At 37.9% G+C, this 18,652-nt stretch overlaps 2 long non-coding RNA genes across 2 annotated transcripts; both read right to left on the bottom strand.

Annotated features, from left to right (window-relative positions):
* Nucleotides 1-7,759: 7,759 nt before the first annotated feature.
* LOC136820337 (uncharacterized) lies at nt 7,760-8,886 on the bottom strand. The gene is made up of 3 exons (XR_010848559.1): nt 8,822-8,886; nt 8,085-8,157; nt 7,760-7,911 (listed from the first exon to the last, which is right to left on the bottom strand). It is a non-coding gene; the product is annotated as an uncharacterized lncRNA (long non-coding RNA).
* A 3,926-nt stretch (nt 8,887-12,812) lies between these two features.
* On the bottom strand, nt 12,813-17,834 carry LOC136820342 (uncharacterized). The gene is made up of 5 exons (XR_010848562.1): nt 17,469-17,834; nt 16,315-16,396; nt 15,164-15,245; nt 14,010-14,091; nt 12,813-12,936 (listed from the first exon to the last, which is right to left on the bottom strand). It is a non-coding gene; the product is annotated as an uncharacterized lncRNA (long non-coding RNA).
* Between the last annotated feature and the right edge of the window lie 818 nt (nt 17,835-18,652).

Below are 18,652 nucleotides of genomic sequence, written 5' to 3'. Positions count from 1 at the left end.
AATTAAATTGACTCCAATTTCTTCCCGTGAAGCATTTATCTACATCATGTGATGAAGAGGATACCTGTAAAGGAGGCCCCCCCTAGCGGCACCCCTAATCACGCCATCACGCAAAAAAATTTTCTCCAACACGCATCACGAAAATCGCTTAAATTTGTCATCACGCAAAAATAGCGAAAATAGCCCAAATCACGCATCAAATTTTTGCCCTATCACGCATCACGCCAAAATCTTTATCACGCCATCACGCAAAAAAAATCTCTAATCACGCCATCACGTAAGAAAAAAGTCCCAATCACGTCATCACGCAAACCGCTGGGGGGCCTCGTTAAGTCATTTGATTTATTTTTGTTAAATTACTTCAGCTGTATTGTTAGATTTTAGATTAAATTTTTTATTGTATAAGCAAGAAACATCCATTGATATTACAAACTTAAACATGTTATGATTAAGTGACTGTTTTTCAAACTGGAACAATTTTCTGATCCCTTCAGAATGAAATTAGGCTATTTTCACTAATGTTAGTTTAAAAAAAAAAATCCTTTCTGAAAACCTTAAAGATTTTAGGAATGATAAAAGCAAAAAAATATTTTATTATTTGTTTTGGAAAAATATTTTTCAGGCTGATTCCAATCTCATCTTATCTTTTCTACTTAATTAAAAATCAATTTCAACTAACGCGAATCAACAAAAGAATGTTGCTTTTTAACGATTTTGTACATTCACAAATCACGTGTTACAGTGTTAAGCTTTTCGTCTTTTTACTTTACTTATTTTACAAACCAGCTCTTTAAGCTATTCGGGCGACCTACCAGCGCAGCTGGTTTATTGGTCAGCCCCGATGACCCTTCAAATCTCTTTTCTCCATCATCGCCATAGGATAAAATTCGTTTTATTCCGATCGCCCGAATGGGGGAAATCTCGGGAAATCGGTTTACAATTTTCCCGAATGTTTGATCCGATTCTACTACGTTTTCGCAAAAATGTCCCGCACGGGTTTCTAGAACCGAACATCGCTGATGGTAGCCCTAAGCAATATTAGTTATTTTTCCGATCGGAATACACGTGTAATTTCCTTTCCCCTTTTTATTGTAGTATAACAGCAAAAATATATTCATTTAAAAAAAGTACGCACAATGCCTCGGTTTTTAAAACACTTCATGAATGTAACGATCTTGTTCTATATTTTTAGACTAGACCTATAATAAAGAGACTTAATATATATGATATGATACTGGCTTGTGTCGCTTTTACACTGGCAACGAAGAGACTATTGAAACAAGATACATATGGTGATACACACAAGACCACTAGCTGAAACTGGACGCAGACACAACACACTGACAGACTTAATCCAGAAGAAAGATTTGGACGTCTTACCAAAAGCTCAGTCATACCAGGTTTGCCCTGGACCTTCGAGGTAAGACTATTCCTTACTTTATTACCATACTCTATTTGACTGATCAATCACTGAATCAAGACGCTGCCAACATAGCACGGGAGACGACTTCACATACACGTGATCAAGGAAAAGAAGAAAGACACGTCATAGTCTTACTGAAACTTTCATCACACCAGGTGTGCCCTGGTCGTTGTAGGTAAGACCTTTCCTTTTCCTGTCTAATACGAACAACGCAGTTCAAGATGAATTTCAGTCCTGAACAATTCCAGACACTTATGGCAGCTATCACTGGCGGTCAGCTACAGCAAGCAGCTCCTGCTGCGGCAGCTGCAGCACCACCAAAGAATGATCCATCCGCACTTGGGCCGATACGACAATGCGGCCTAGGCACTGACAAAATGCAGAAGCTCATTCTATTTAACGAATGGCTTGATGATGCAGAAAACAGGATGGACTACATTGGTGTAACAGAAGACAAAGAAAAGATCATCCTCCTGAAAACTTGGGGAGGACCAGAGATGGTTGAGTTGATTCGTGCAGAGAGATCACACCTCAACACAGGAGCCCGAGCAAACGAAGAAGGTGCACAAGCAAATGGGGAAGGTGCAGAAGCAAATGCAGAAGCTGCACCCACCTACATGCAGACTATTGAACGGTTACGTTACTATCTGAGACGTATGGTCAATCGAACAATGGCCATGCACCAGCTTCTGGGGACCAAACAAGGAACACGAACGTGGGGTGACTTCCTTCTAGATCTTGAAAAGAAGGCCAAGTCCCTGAACTTTGACAAGAAACCGTACACCACAGAGGAAGCTATAAAGGATGCTGCCATATTCGGCATGAATGATGTCAGCCTGAGAGAGAAGGCGCTTGCGGAGGATCCAAACCTTGAGAAACTTTCCAGATGGGGCCAAGCACGAGAAGCAGGCCGAGACGACGCCCACAGCCTGGACAAGACAACACATGTCAAACGTGTTCGACACGAAATGAATCAAGATAATATGACACAAGATGAGATAGACGAGATGATTGAAACCCTGAAAGTAATGAAGCTCAAAAAGGCAGGAAAGTATAGCAACAGACACAAAGGATCTTGTAACCGATGCAACTCCAGCCATCAGTCAGGGAGATGCCCAGCAAATGGCAAAGAATGCTTCACATGTGGTGGGAAGAACCATTTTGCCAGAACTCCAATCTGTCCTGGAAAGAAGACGGTCAAAAGAATCAACGCAGATTACTTTACAACATTGAAGCGAAATGACTCGAACCAAGAACCTACTACACTCACTGCCATAAAGAAGGTGACTAAGCCAGCAGACAAATGGGTCGATGTCAAGATAGGCGGCACAAAACACACCCTCTTCGCAGACACAGGTAGCCAGCACACCATCATCACACCTGAACACTACAGCAACGCCATGGGACCCCTGGAAGAGCCGGACATCATACTCAGGGCATGGGGATCTTCAAACAATCTCAACATCACCGGAATGGTTCACACTGTGATCGAGAACGCCAAAGGAAGCAAGATCAATAGCAAAGTATATGTTGTGGACGGTTTTCAGCCAGAACCGCTACTCGGAGACAACGACGCAGAACACCTAGGATTCATCACCTTCAACAAGGAAGGAAAGAGCCCACGAACACAAGACACAAGTGCAATCAAGAGGATTCCCCAACTCATCAGAGATAACCTTGGGATACAAGTCGAAACACGTCCTGACAGCAACGAAGCAGACCCAACAGAGATCGAAAAGATACTGAAACTTGTCGACGGATACCGAGGTCTAGTCTTCGACGACAACAAAATTGGATGCATCAGAACGAAGCCCATCCACCTCGACTATGAAGAAGAATTCGAGCCAAAGCAACCACCATTTCGCAACGTTCCAATCCACTATCAAGGCGAAGTCAGTAAACTCCTTGAATTTCTGAGAACACAGGGAGTGATAACGGATGTGGACCCACGAGAAAGCTATGACTGCGTGATGAACGTGGTGATAACAGATAAAAGCAATGGTCAAATCAGGATGAACATAGACAACACACCACGCAATGCGGGGATGAAGCGCACTCGATTCCACGTCCAAACACCACAGGAGATCCGCCACGACCTGAAGGAAGCGAAGATTTTCAGTGAAATGGACATGGGCTGGGGTTACCATCAACTTCAGCTAGACAAAGAATCCAAAGACAAGAGCATCTTTCAAACACACGAGGGCCTTCACAGAATGGAGAGGCTGTATTTCGGACCCACAGCCTCAAGCGGCGTCTTCCACAACGAGATACGGAAAGCATTTGCTGGCCTCCAAGGCGTCACTACATTGCATGACAACATCCTAGTCTACGGAAGAGACTATAAGGAACATTACAGAAACCTCGCAGCATTCCTGGATCGTTGTAAAGAGAATGGCACAATCCTCAAACCGTCCAAATCGACGTTCGGACAGACAAGAATCAAATGGTTTGGTCGGACGTTCCATTCCAATGGCGTGACAGCGGACCCAAAGAAGATTCAAAACATCAAAGACGGTGGCAGACCTGAAAACACAGAGGATGTTCGCTCTTTGTTGATGGCTTGCCAGTACAATGCGAAGTTCACATTCGACAACAAACTACACACAACATATGAAGACACTACCGCACCGCTTCGCAAATTGTTGAAAAAGGGGGAGAAATTCCGCTGGCAGGAAGAAGAGGAAACTGCATACCAGACGCTGATGCAAATCCTGGACGATCCAGCGACTCTACAAGCGTACGATCCCAATGAAAAGACTCATGTGGTGTCGGACTCATCAGAGGTAGGAATCCAAGCAAGCATCTACCAGGAGAGGGGAGAAGGTATGTGGGTTCCGATAGACCACAACAGCAGAGCTCTAACCGATGTTGAACAACGATACAGCCCAATTGAAAGAGAAAGTCTTGGTCTCTGTTTCGCAATGGAGCAATTTCGCTACTACGTTGTCGGAAGTCAATTCACAGCATGGACAGACCATGAACCTCTCATTCCAATCTACAACAATCGACAGAAACCAGCATCCCGCAAAATCAGCAACCACAGAGACCGGGTTCAAGATCTCCAATTCAATCTCCGCTACCTGAAGGGGAAAGAAATGCCATGCGACTATGGCAGCAGACACCCGAACCCGATATCCCACCTCACAGAAATGGAACAAGACGATCTAGGCTTCGATATTGGAACAACCATTCTAGTACGGAAAATCAACCTCAACAACACAACACCGGCGATTGACATCGACACCATCAGACAGGCTGCTCAAAGTGATCCACACTACCAACAACTCATAGAAGACATCTCAAAAGGCAGATCAGAGCCGCCATCTGGATCAGAAGTCAACAACAGAATTTACAAAGAACTATCGGTCGAAAATGGCGTCATCATGAGAGGGAGTCAAATCTATGTCCCAGACACGCCCATGCAACCAGGACAACGCAACCTCCGATTGAATCTCATTGACATAGCACACGAAGGACACCCAGGAGAAACCATGATGAAACGATACATGCGGTCAAGATTGTGGTTCCCATTGATGGACAAGGCCATACAAGACGCGGTGCAAAGATGCCTGGCATGCCAAGCCTCGACAGAGACGAAGCATCGCGACCCCAACACACCTTCCACACCACCGGAGGAACCTTGGCAGAAACTTTCAGCCGACCACTGGGGACCAACAGCAGACGGCATATACCTACTGGTGGTGATAGACGAACTGTCAAGATATCCAGAAGTAGCAGTGGTAAAAGGGACAGGATCAGAACACAACATCCAGGCGTTTGATGACATATTCACAAGACACGGTTATTGCAAACGGTTGAAAACGGACAACGGCCCACCTTTCAATGGAAAAGAGCACCACCAACTCCAAGAATATTTCAAGTGGGCAGGTATTCGTCACGAACCAACGCTCAGCGCGGATGATCCGGAAGCAAATGGCCTTGCGGAAGCCTTCATGAAAATTTGCAAGAAAGTCTGGCACACAGCCATCGTCGAAAAGAATGATCCCAAAGCAGAGCTGAACAAGACTCTACAGATGTACCGCGCCACACCACACCCAACAACTGGAAAGGCACCGGCAGAGCTCCTGTTTGGCAGAAAATTCCACTCACGTCTACCACAGCAAGATGAAACAGCCAGCAGAAAAGACATCGCCGAAGCAAGAGAAAAGGAGATCGCGCAGAAGATGAAACAATCCCACTACAAAGACAACAAGCCATATGTCAAGCATCACAACATCCAGCTTGGGGACACTGTTCTCCTGAAACAAAAGAGCACCAAATCCAAACCACCCTTCGACCCATCGCCATATGAAGTCATCTCAATCAATGGACACCAAATCACAGCATCACGACCAGATCGAACCATCACAAGAGACGCGCAGAAATGGAAAATCTACAAGAAACCTGATAATCAACGACAACAACAACAACACGCCGATGAGGACAACAGAAACACGCAGAAGCAATGGGACTTCGAGGAACCAACTCCACCACAACAAGTGCTCCTCCAACGAGATGGTGAAGTCGCCAACACTGCCCCACAACACGAGGACGTTCACCCAATTAGACACGATTTTGTTCGTAGGTCAACGAGACCACGGAGAGCCCCAGTACGATTTGCTGAGGAGGACTAGTCGCCATGACGGCCATACATATTTTATTTTCTTACAGTTACACAGACTAACCGCATATCGGTTTCACAGCAGTTTTTTTTAAGAGATATTTCATTTGACCCATGTACAAGTAGTGTGCATGTGTAACGATCTTGTTCTATATTTTTAGACTAGACCTATAATAAAGAGACTTAATATATATGATATGATACTGGCTTGTGTCGCTTTTACAATGAATGAGGCGGAAAAACGAAAGTGGAATGTTTTGAAGCTTTCAGCGTCCAAATTTCTGCTAAATGATCATTTTATGTTTATTTTCACTCGTATCTTAGCTATAAACACTCTTTTGGATCAATTTGAAAACTTATTATAGCAAGAAGACATAGTAGCACCAGTTGTGTAACCGTTTCGTGTTGAATTAACGTTACCTATCATAGAACTTCCAAGCTTTCATATGTGAAACCATGGCACTCTGAGCTGAAAAAAAGTGTTTTTTAGATTGGATTGTCACCATCTATCGTAATAGGGCTTAGAAAAACATTTGAGAGCTAAAAACATGACAAAACATATTCATTTTCTCGCAAAGTTTCGCATTGCTCCACAACAGAGTCTATTTTGGTTTGTTTATATTTCACCAGAAGCGATTAAACAACTTGGGTAACCTTCTTTTCTACTTTTTAAAATAAAAATATTAAAACTTAAAAAGTTAAGTATTTCAACGTTACCATCTTGATCTCATAAATCTCACAAGGTTCAGCACAATTCCGGACTAAATTTTCACAATTTCGGTGATTTTATGATCTGGTCAAGTTTCAAGGAGTTAAAGATTACTTTAGGGCAAAACAAAACATGCCATTTCTCCGTCGAAACTCCTTATCAATATCATCTAATTAATCTTTTAATCTTTTTTTAGCATTTCGGGCTGACCTTCCAGCGCAGCTGGTTTATTAAACTTTATTTACAACCCTGTCTCAGTTCCGTTTGAAGTCAAAGAAAAATCAATGGATTTTGATCAGTATATATATACAGCCTTGTCCCAGTTACTTTTTTAGAAGTCAAAGAAAAACAAATGACCTTTATCATTATTAAACTTATCATTATTTCACTATTTTTTAAGAAAAACCATTCGGCACAGACGTTTTTAAAACTTACAACCGTTTGTGACGAACGGTTTTTTTTATTTATTTCTTCAAAAGCATTCGTTGCAAACGGAAAAGCATTCTTCACGTATGGTTATATATCTTGAATTTCTGTAAGCGTTCTTTAGGAACGGTTTTCTTTTAAAAACCATTCGTCACATACGGTTTCCCGTTTGTGATGAACGCTTTTACCAAAAAGTGTCATAACCATACGAATAGAAATACGTTCGTGTACGGTTTCTGACCCTTGTACAAGTTGTAAAGTTGTAAAGTTCATTGGATGCAGATTCGCCTGGTTGCCGAAATCAGCATCCTGATACGCTAGTTCAACTGTTCAAGATTTCAAAATTTCAAATTTCTTGTTTCGTTGTGAAAATCGCGCCGCAGGCATAAACTTTGATTGCTTTTTTGAGATTTTATTGTTAAAAATACCAAATTCTTTAAACGATTTGGTAAATATTTTGAACAAACAAACATCTTTATTGGATTTTCACTATAAAGCACTTAAATAAAAGTTGGATTCCCCTCAGGGGAGAGTTCATTATGCCAGTGAACAGCGCTGTAAAAACGGCTTAATATTTTTTTGCGTTGTAAATAAGACCGAAGTAACAAATTAAGCGATGAAAAAATGTGATCTAAGTTAAGGACATAAATGAAGAAATCTTACCGAGTTGAAAATTATTTGGGTTTGAGTTGCATTCGCTTGCTGTGCATAACCATACGCAAAAAAGATAGTCTGAAAATATAAAGAAATGATATACGGGTAGATTTTCCTTAAGAAGATCTTTCTCATTCAGATGCAGGCCATAATCATAATAAATGGATTTCCTTTTCATGATACAGACTCAACAAGTTCCGTGTTTAAAAGTTCCAAAACCGTCGAAAAGATAATCGACAATAGAACATTACCGATGCGCGAAACACCAAATTGGCCAAGTTTCGATGCCACTTGTTGTGCTTCACCATACGAAAAAAAGATGTTCTGAAAATATAAAGATTCTCCTTTAAAGATATAGAGATATCCCTTGGTCTTTGAACTCTATTCATACTTGGGAAGACTTCAACCTCTAAAATTTTGATCTAGTCGGTCACTTTGAATAGAATTACCTTAAGTGGATGAATTTTCGCGTGTACTAATTTTCGCGAGACGAGAATTTAAAGATTTCGCGTGGATTAAATTTTAAATTGTAACTAGAAAAGAGATGTGTTTTTTAATCGAACAAAGGCAGAAAAAGTCACTCAAAAGCTTTCAAAAAACTTCAAAGAAAGTACTTTTCGGAGGTTACTACAGTTAATAATTGAAATGAAGAGTTGAACTCGTAATATAAAAATTTGATTTATTTCTTCGATTTCGCGAACTTTTATTTTCGCGATTGTACAATTCCAAATAATTTCGCGTAGACTAAATTTCGCGAAAAATGGCCAAAATTCGCGAAACCTGCGAAAATTATTCCGCGCGAAAATTTATCCATGAAATTTATATACTGTGTCCCAAAAAAAGCGGACGAATATTTTATGTAAAGTAAAATCCTAATAATACAGTATATGCCAAATTTTATGAAAATAGTTTTAAAATAGTTCAACATTTTGGCCATGTTCATCATGGACATTTTTATAAAGTGTATTCTTATAAAACAAGCGTGTACCTTCAATTCAAAGTTATCAATTTCAGTTTCTGTCATTTCTGGGTGGTTCAAGCTCCTCAAAGTTCTGGAAATGTAAGAAATTGAAAACTTTTCAAAACTTTGGCAAATTCTTGTCTTATTTGGAAAATCCTCCCTGAAAAATGGATCTTTTTGAAATACTTTACTTTGAGCAACTAATTTTGGTAATAAATTCTTCATTAACCCTATTAGCCCCAAGCTTTTTTGACTTTTGTATCCCCAGGGGGGGGGTAGAATCTACCACCCTCAATTATTTTCGATCTAGAAGAGCTATGGCCATGAAATTTGGTACCAAGCCTTGAGTGAAAGTAGAAAAGTCTAAATACAAATAACAAAAATTTTAGCCTTGTAGAACTTTTTTCGAGGTTAGGACCTTTTTTGAGATAATTACCACATACCAGTATATATTATACATACCATCTGTGATAGTTCAAGGTACGCCTTCATGGAAACAGTATATCTATCCCACACATATAAAACAGCTTTTGTCCTATCTATTTCAGACACAACATCACCTAATGAAAATAAAAGAATTTATTGGACGGACACAGCAAATGATCAGAATGAATGGAATGGGATCACGCTAATTCACGTTATCAAAATTGAAAAATAATGTGAAAATGATTAAATTTCCACCTATTTTCCATTGGAAATTTTAATGACTGTCACTTGAGGGAGTTTGGCTGGATTCGGATGGCGTTTGACTGTCCTACGACGTTTGGCTGTTTGACGATGGCTCTGACCCCAATGGTTTTTCTAAATATAATTTTAGACATTTTTTAAACCTCTCTTGATAGACAATGATGATGACTAGAACATTAATTGAAAATATTTTTTCAGAGAAGGAGAGAACGATATAGGATCATATATACTTGGGAAATTCTAGAAAGCATAGTACCAAACATCAATGATGGCTTCAAAGCAAAAGACCACCCGCGTCTAGGACGAATGTGTGTTACCAAGTACATTGGGCCAAATAATTCGAAACTACGTGACAGCACCTAAGCAATACAAGGTGCAAAGCTGTTCAATGCATTGCCAAAGTGCATTAGAAATTTGAAAAATGTTCCAGTTGATAAATTCAAAACTGCACTGGATAAGCACCTCAAAACAATTCCGAATGAACACCAAATCCATGGTTATACAGGGTGCAGGAGAGTTGACTCAAACTCAATTTTAGACATGAAATCTCTCTGCTGATCCATTTTTCCTTCAGGAATTGTGGATTTAACGAAGTTGTGGTGTGGATCAAAAGATTCTTGCCAGAGCTATATGCTCTAAGACAACCAAAGGTAACCAAAAGTAAGTAATGTGTTTGCGTACGATAGAATAAAACCTAAAGTCAAAACCTCCATCCATGGGCCAATGACCGCAAAAAACATTCTACGGCAATTTTAAAGACTAAAGAGAAAGAGCAGAAGAAAATGGAAAATTAAAGAACGAAAGCCAAAGGAAAGTGAAATATTCCTTTTTTGCAAGGACAAATGTAAATTTGATCGACCTAAATGGAAAATGTGAAGCAATTAGTTTGAAAAATTTGTAATTCTGATCTCAGATCACAATGCGGAAAGAAAGCTTGCCGCTCTCATTACTAAAGATAGACAAAAAGAATGACAAATTTCACAAAGAACGACAAATTTTGCCGTCCACAACTCCGACCGTAAGTTACTGTAACACCCCTACGGATTCTTACGCATGCGTGTCTATGAAGTCTGTTGCGTAAAATCGACCTTCTCTGTTGTAAATCTTTCAAAGCAAGTTCTAAAAGTAACGACCGATTTATATCCAAATGCAAGTAAAGGGAGTCAGGTTGGTGATCTTCCTTTCTAAATGGATGGGAGGAGAGAGAAAGAGATCACTTCTAATCATTTTATGGTAGGTATGAATTCATTTTTCGAAGTTGATTACACTGAAATAAACTGGATACATGTTTTTTTTTATAAGCATAACGCTTATAAGCATACGAAGGCTCAGATTTGCAGAATTCCTAAGCATAACATAAGCATATGTGTCAGCCTGAAATATTTTTCAAGTTGTCATTTTTTATCAGTTTAAAATGGTTTGGTTGAGGTCAAGTAAAAAAAAGACATTCCACGGCTACCACTGCTCCCAAATCTGAACAAAAATTTGCAAAATTTCTAAAATGCCACTAAAACTTGGCTCGGGGTGAATTATAAGCATGATTCATAAGCATGTAATAAGCATAATCCATGCCTGGATGCTTTGAGAACTTAAGCATACACGAGCCTGACCAAAGGGCATACACTTGCTTATAAAAAAAACATGTATGTATTAAAAAACTTGAACAAAAGACGGAATCTCGACAAACAGAACACAGGAAAAAATCATTAAATCACACTCGTGTGAAAACTGATTTCCCAGGGTGAGATTCGGTTCGTTTTTCACACGGGAGTTTACACCATATTGAATGAGTATCAGATTAAAACACCTAAAGTTTAAGAAGAACTAACCCAGATTGTGATTTGTGCGTTTAATTCGATACTCGTTCTATAGTGTAAACACATAGGGTGTTAATTTCCTTTTCACACCCGTGTGAAAAACGAACCGAATCACACCCTTGAAAATCAGTTTTCACACGAGTGTGATTTAACGATTTTTTCGTGTGAGTTTGAGACAGGGATTTAAACCTCGAACTCATGGAAGTTTAAATCAATATCCCTTAGATTTCGTGGTCTGAATTGCCATAAAACAATTAAGCTTCAAAGAATTCCGCCACACCAGCTGGAACTGACTCAATCTGAATCTGATCGAACTTCAACGGGCAATGCTATAAAAACAAGGGCAGTTCCATAGACGGTAAAGTTCACTGCACTGTAACTTTGTAAAATGACAGCATAGGTGGATTCCATCTTCAGTGACATGGGTAGTCACTGACAAACAGTCGGAACCTAAGTTAGTAGTCAAAGCTTGACTAGTAGTGAGGGGATTTGACAATGACGCATCATTTGCTAATCTTCCCGACAGAACATCACTGAAAATTTTAGCGGTTCATTTTAGTACCTTTAGAGGTCCTAATAATCGCATTTACCTTTAGATAACAAATTTGTCCCTTTTTGGGAATAAATATAGTCCTTTAAGGATTAAAATGATACCTTCCGTGGGATGATTTTTTAAAAAACCGTTAAGGTAATTTTAAAACACCCTGTAGGAATTATTTTATACCTTTTGAGTGATTTTCGGGATTTCCAAAAATTCGAAAGTAATATAGTAAAATAGTAACCGTAGGGGCAGGAAAAAAGCCTTCGAAGGAATTCTGAAGATCCCTTTAACCCCTTAGCCCTTATGGCTTTAAAGGGATCTTTATGTACCTCATAGGTACCTCATAAACAATTTTCAGTTTTTCCGAAGTTTCAAAGTATAATAAAATACCATTCGACGGTATAAAGTGAGTGTGAAGATTCTCATTCGCTCAGTAAAAACACCTTGGGATGTCATTTGAAAAAACTTAAGATTGAACAGCAAGACCTGAGGAATATAGTTTGGCATGAACGAGCACACAAGACAGATCATAAAGGTCTCTAATTGAACATTTATGCTCTGTGTTGGGAAATCGTTATAATCCAAGTTATTTTTCTAACCGTATTTCCGCTTGAAACCCTTTAAAAGCTAAGCTAATTTCACTTTTAAAAGCTATCTTTTAGCCTAAATACCTTTAGAGGTACTTTCAATCGCGTCTATGATTCTTGCCGAATCGTGTCTATGGAGTTTCGTTACTTTTGATACCTTAGAGATACAAATCGAACCCTTTGAGGTATTTTTGAATGTTTTCTTGCGGGAAAACAGGCGGCAAAAAAATACCTTTAGAGGTATTTTTAATCGCGTCTATGATTCTTGCCTAATCGTGGCTATGGAGCTTCCCTACCTTTGATACCTTAGAGCCATGACCTTTTTCATATTTCCGCGGTATAATTCCAGCACTAGAAAGAGTAAATTCTCCTTAAAGTCCGAAAGTTCATAATTGGGGACTGAAAGTGCCTTAAAACGGTTTTCATACCTTGTAAATGGGTTTTTGTCAAGCTTTTCTAGCATTTTTAGTCCAAGTCTACCATTTTGAATCACGTAACGTTGGAAACACTCTAAAATAGAAAAGAAAAAAAGTGACGGAATTTTTTTTTTTAATTTTTCAAAAATTGACGTCAAATAAAAAATTTGCACTTGTAAAAAATTAGAAATTGAAAAAAAGTCAGAAGTTGAAGACATGCTCTGGAAAAACTGGTCAAAAATGAACTTGCTGCTAAAATTTTCAACATTATATTTGTAAGTCAACGTTCTTTTCTTTTAAATTCGCGTTGCCCTAGCATAGCAGATTCTAGATTTGGATGGAATTAACCTTGACCGGTGGATACGCATGCGTAAAGAGTAAAAAGCTGTTTAAAAACTCAGGAAAACGCTGGTGCTTGCACCAGAGTTAGACGAGGATAGATCAGGAAAATCGAAAAATGCTTGAATGTTTGATTGGTGGTCGTGCTTAATCAACATTCTTGCATAAGCCTTATATTAGGATAGACAGGAACTAGTGGTCGTGCTAGTATTTTTGAAATTATATTAGATATTTCGATCCAATCAGAAGCTCTCTGGTAGGCTTTTATACTCTGCGTGACAAGTCCGATCGCCGCTTCCAGTTTAACTCGATCGATTTCAGGATGTTTTATGCTTGGGTAATGCAAAAGTTTTTTCTTTCATTGAGCCTTTGAAATCTCTTATCTGCGAAAAACGCATATAGACTTGGTCGGATTCAAAATTTTTCATTTTTTACCATTTGAAGTTTCAAAATCGAGATTTTCTCCATCGTTAGGTTATTTTTAGCCTCAAGAGAAAACTTGGTGCGTCAATACATCAGAAACCTATTTGTAATGACAAGACATTTCATTTCCAAAACATCTTACGTGAGCTCTACGTTTGTTTGAAATTTTCCAGATTCTATAAGTTTTGTTAAAATTTCGAAGGAATGTTGAATGAAAAACGTCTAAGACTAGTTTTATTTCATAATTGGGGACTGAAAGTGCCTTAAAACGGTTTTCATATCATGTAAATGGGTTTTTATCAAGCTTTTCCACCATTTTTAGTCCAATTCTACCATCTTAAATCGTCTAAGACTAGTTTTATTTCATAATTGGGGACTGAAAGTGCCTTAAAACGGTTTTCATACCTTGTAAATGGGTTTTTGTCAAGCTTTTCTAGCATTTTTAGTCCAAGTCTACCATTTTGAATCACGTAACGTTGGAAACACTCTAAAATAGAAAAGAAAAAAAAGTGACGGAATTTTTTTAATTTTTCAAAAATTGACGTCAAATAAAAAATTTGCACTTGTAAAAAATTAGAAATTGAGAAAAAGTCAGAAGTTGAAGACATGCTCTGGAAAAACTGGTCAAAAATGAACTTGCTGCTAAAATTTTCAACATTATATTTGTAAGTCAACGTTCTTTTCTTTTAAATTCGCGTTGCCCTAGCATAGCAGATTCTAGATTTGGATGGAATTAACCTTGACCGGTGGATACGCATGCGTAAAGAGTAAAAAAGCTGTTTAAAAACTCAGGAAAACGCTGGTGCTTGCACCAGAGTTAGACGAGGATAGATCAGGAAAATCGAAAAATGCTTGAATGTTTGATTGGTGGTCGTGCTTAATCAACATTCTTGCATAAGCCTTATATTAGGATAGACAGGAACTAGTGGTCGTGCTAGTATTTTTGAAATTATATTAGATATTTCGATCCAATCAGAAGCTCTCTGGTAGGCTTTTATACTCTGCGTGACAAGTCCGATCGCCGTTTCCAGTTTAACTCGATCGATTTCAGGATGTTTTATGCTTGGGTAATGCAAAAGTTTTTTCTTTCATTGAGCCTTTGAAATCTTTTATCTGCGAAAAAACGCATATAGACTTGGTCGGATTCAAAATTTTTCATTTTTTACCATTTGAAGTCTCAAAATCGAGATTTTCTCCATCGTTAGGTTATTTTTAGCCTCAAGAGAAAACTTGGTGCGTCAATGCATCAGAAACCTATTTGTAATGACAAGACATTTCATTTCCAAAACATCTTACGTGAGCTCTACGTTTGTTTGAAATTTTCCAGATTCTATAAGTTTTGTTAAAATTTCGAAGGAATGTTGAATGAAAAACGTCTAAGACTAGTTTTATTTCATAATTGGGGACTGAAAGTGCCTTAAAACGGTTTTCATATCATGTAAATGGGTTTTTATCAAGCTTTTCCACCATTTTTAGTCCAATTCTACCATCTTAAATCGTCTAAGACTAGTTTTATTTCATAATTGGGGACTGAAAGTGCCTTAAAACGGTTTTCATACCTTGTAAATGGGTTTTTGTCAAGCTTTTCTAGCATTTTTAGTCCAAGTCTACCATTTTGAATCACGTAACGTTGGAAACACTCTAAAATAGAAAAGAAAAAAAGTGACGGAATTTTTTTAATTTTTCAAAAATTGACGTCAAATAAAAAATTTGCACTTGTAAAAAATTAGAAATTGAAAAAAAGTCAGAAGTTGAAGACATGCTCTGGAAAAACTGGTCAAAAATGAACTTGCTGCTAAAATTTTCAACATTATATTTGTAAGTCAACGTTCTTTTCTTTTAAATTCGCGTTGCCCTAGCATAGCAGATTCTAGATTTGGATGGAATTAACCTTGACCGGTGGATACGCATGCGTAAAGAGTAAAAAGCTGTTTAAAAACTCAGGAAAACGCTGGTGCTTGCACCAGAGTTAGACGAGGATAGATCAGGAAAATCGAAAAATGCTTGAATGTTTGATTGGTGGTCGTGCTTAATCAACATTCTTGCATAAGCCTTATATTAGGATAGACAGGAACTAGTGGTCGTGCTAGTATTTTTGAAATTATATTAGATATTTCGATCCAATCAGAAGCTCTCTGGTAGGCTTTTATACACTGCATGACAAGTCCGATCGCCGCTTCCAGTTTAACTCGATCGATTTCAGGATGTTTTATGCTTGGGTAATGCAAAGGTTTTTTCTTTCATTGAGCCTTTGAAATCTCTTATCTGCGAAAAACGCATATAGACTTGGTCAGATTCAAAATTTTTCATTTTTTACCATTTGAAGTTTCAAAATCGAGATTTTCTCCATCGTTAGGTTATTTTTAGCCTCAAGAGAAAACTTGGTGCGTCAATGCATCAGAAACCTATTTGTAATGACAAGACATTTCATTTCCAAAACATCTTACGTGAGCTCTACGTTTGTTTGAAATTTTCCAGATTCTATAAGTTTTGTTAAAATTTCGAAGGAATGTTGAATGAAAAACGTCTAAGACTAGTTTTATTTCATAATTGGGGACTGAAAGTGCCTTAAAACGGTTTTCATATCATGTAAATGGGTTTTTATCAAGCTTTTCCACCATTTTTAGTCCAATTCTACCATCTTAAATCGTCTAAGACTAGTTTTATTTCATAATTGGGGACTGAAAGTGCCTTAAAACGGTTTTCATACCTTGTAAATGGGTTTTTGTCAAGCTTTTCTAGCATTTTTAGTCCAAGTCTACCATTTTGAATCACGTAACGTTGGAAACACTCTAAAATAGAAAAGAAAAAAAGTGACGGAATTTTTTTAATTTTTCAAAAATTGACGTCAAATAAAAAATTTGCACTTGTAAAAAAAATTAGAAATTGAGAAAAAGTCAGAAGTTGAAGACATGCTCTGGAAAAACTGGTCAAAAATGAACTTGCTGCTAAAATTTTCAACATTATATTTGTAAGTCAACGTTCTTTTCTTTTAAATTCGCGTTGCCCTAGCATAGCAGATTCTAGATTTGGATGGAATTAACCTTGACCGGTGGATACGCATGCGTAAAGAGTAAAAAGCTGTTTAAAAACTCAGGAAAACGCTGGTGCTTGCACCAGAGTTAGACGAGGATAGATCAGGAAAATCGAAAAATGCTTGAATGTTTGATTGGTGGTCGTGCTTAATCAACATTCTTGCATAAGCCTTATATTAGGATAGACAGGAACTAGTGGTCGTGCTAGTATTTTTGAAATTATATTAGATATTTCGATCCAATCAGAAGCTCTCTGGTAGGCTTTTATACTCTGCGTGACAAGTCCGATCGCCGTTTCCAGTTTAACTCGATCGATTTCAGGATGTTTTATGCTTGGGTAATGCAAAAGTTTTTTCTTTCATTGAGCCTTTCAAATCTTTTATCTGCGAAAAAACGCATATAGACTTGGTCGGATTCAAAAATTTTCATTTTTTACCATTTGAAGTCTCAAAATCGAGATTTTCTCCATCGTTAGGTTATTTTTAGCCTCAAGAGAAAACTTGGTGCGTCAATGCATCAGAAACCTATTTGTAATGACAAGACATTTCATTTCCAAAACATCTTACGTGAGCTCTACGTTTGTTTGAAATTTTCCAGATTCTATAAGTTTTGTTAAAATTTCGAAGGAATGTTGAATGAAAAACGTCTAAGACTAGTTTTATTTCATAATTGGGGACTGAAAGTGCCTTAAAACGGTTTTCATATCATGTAAATGGGTTTTTATCAAGCTTTTCCACCATTTTTAGTCCAATTCTACCATCTTAAATCGTCTAAGACTAGTTTTATTTCATAATTGGGGACTGAAAGTGCCTTAAAACGGTTTTCATACCTTGTAAATGGGTTTTTGTCAAGCTTTTCTAGCATTTTTAGTCCAAGTCTACCATTTTGAATCACGTAACGTTGGAAACACTCTAAAATAGAAAAGAAAAAAAGTGACGGAATTTTTTTAATTTTTCAAAAATTGACGTCAAATAAAAAATTTGCACTTGTAAAAAATTAGAAATTGAAAAAAAGTCAGAAGTTGAAGACATGCTCTGGAAAAACTGGTCAAAAATGAACTTGCTGCTAAAATTTTCAACATTATATTTGTAAGTCAACGTTCTTTTCTTTTAAATTCGGGTTGCCCTAGCATAGCAGATTCTAGATTTGGATGGAATTAACCTTGACCGGTGGATACGCATGCGTAAAGAGTAAAAAGCTGGAAAGTCAGGAAACGCTGGTGCTTGCACCAGAGTTAGACGAGGATAGATCAGGAAAATCGAAAAATGCTTGAATGTTTGATTGGTGGTCGTGCTTAATCAGCATTCTTGCATAAGCCTTATATTAGGATAGACAGGAACTAGTGGTCGTGCTAGTATTTTTGAAATTATATTAGATATTTCGATCCAATCAGAAGCTCTCTGGTAGGCTTTTATACTCTGCGTGACAAGTCCGATCGCCGTTTCCAATTTAACTCGATCGATTTCAGGATGTTTTATGCTTAGGTAATGCAAAAGTCTTTTCTTTCATTGAGCCTTTGAAATCTTTTATATTCGAAAAACGCATATAGACTTGGTCGGATTCAAAGTTTTTCATTTTTTACGATTTGAAGTTTCAAAATCGAGATTTCTTTTTAATTCTTCGTTAAAGACAATAACAACACAGTTTGTTTCTGGTGTAAATTGCTATTTGTTCGGCTGATAGCGTGAGGTAAGGCTTCATTAATTTACAACGAGTGTAGGAGCGTTCTAAGATCATCGCACGGTACGTGGTCATTTTTGTTATGGCACGACCTACCCCAGGATGAAAACCACTTCGTCCCTGTAAAAGTCAAATAGGGGTTCAAATGATGCTTTTGAAATGTAAAACCTTTGGGATTACTACTCAGAACGCTACAAACTACTCCTACTAAAAACTGAAATTCACAAAATGAATCAAAATTATCATAAAGATATATCAGTAATTGGTAAAAGCTTTTACAAGTTGAAAAATAATAATGCACTCCGGTCAAATGAACGTGAACTGAAGTGAAGC

The sequence above is a fragment of the Clytia hemisphaerica genome, unplaced genomic scaffold (assembly GCF_902728285.1).
Source record: "Clytia hemisphaerica strain Z4C2 unplaced genomic scaffold, Clytia hemisphaerica genome assembly, whole genome shotgun sequence".
NCBI lineage: Eukaryota > Metazoa > Cnidaria > Hydrozoa > Leptothecata > Clytiidae > Clytia > Clytia hemisphaerica.
This window is presented reverse-complemented; position numbering and strand designations above follow the sequence as displayed.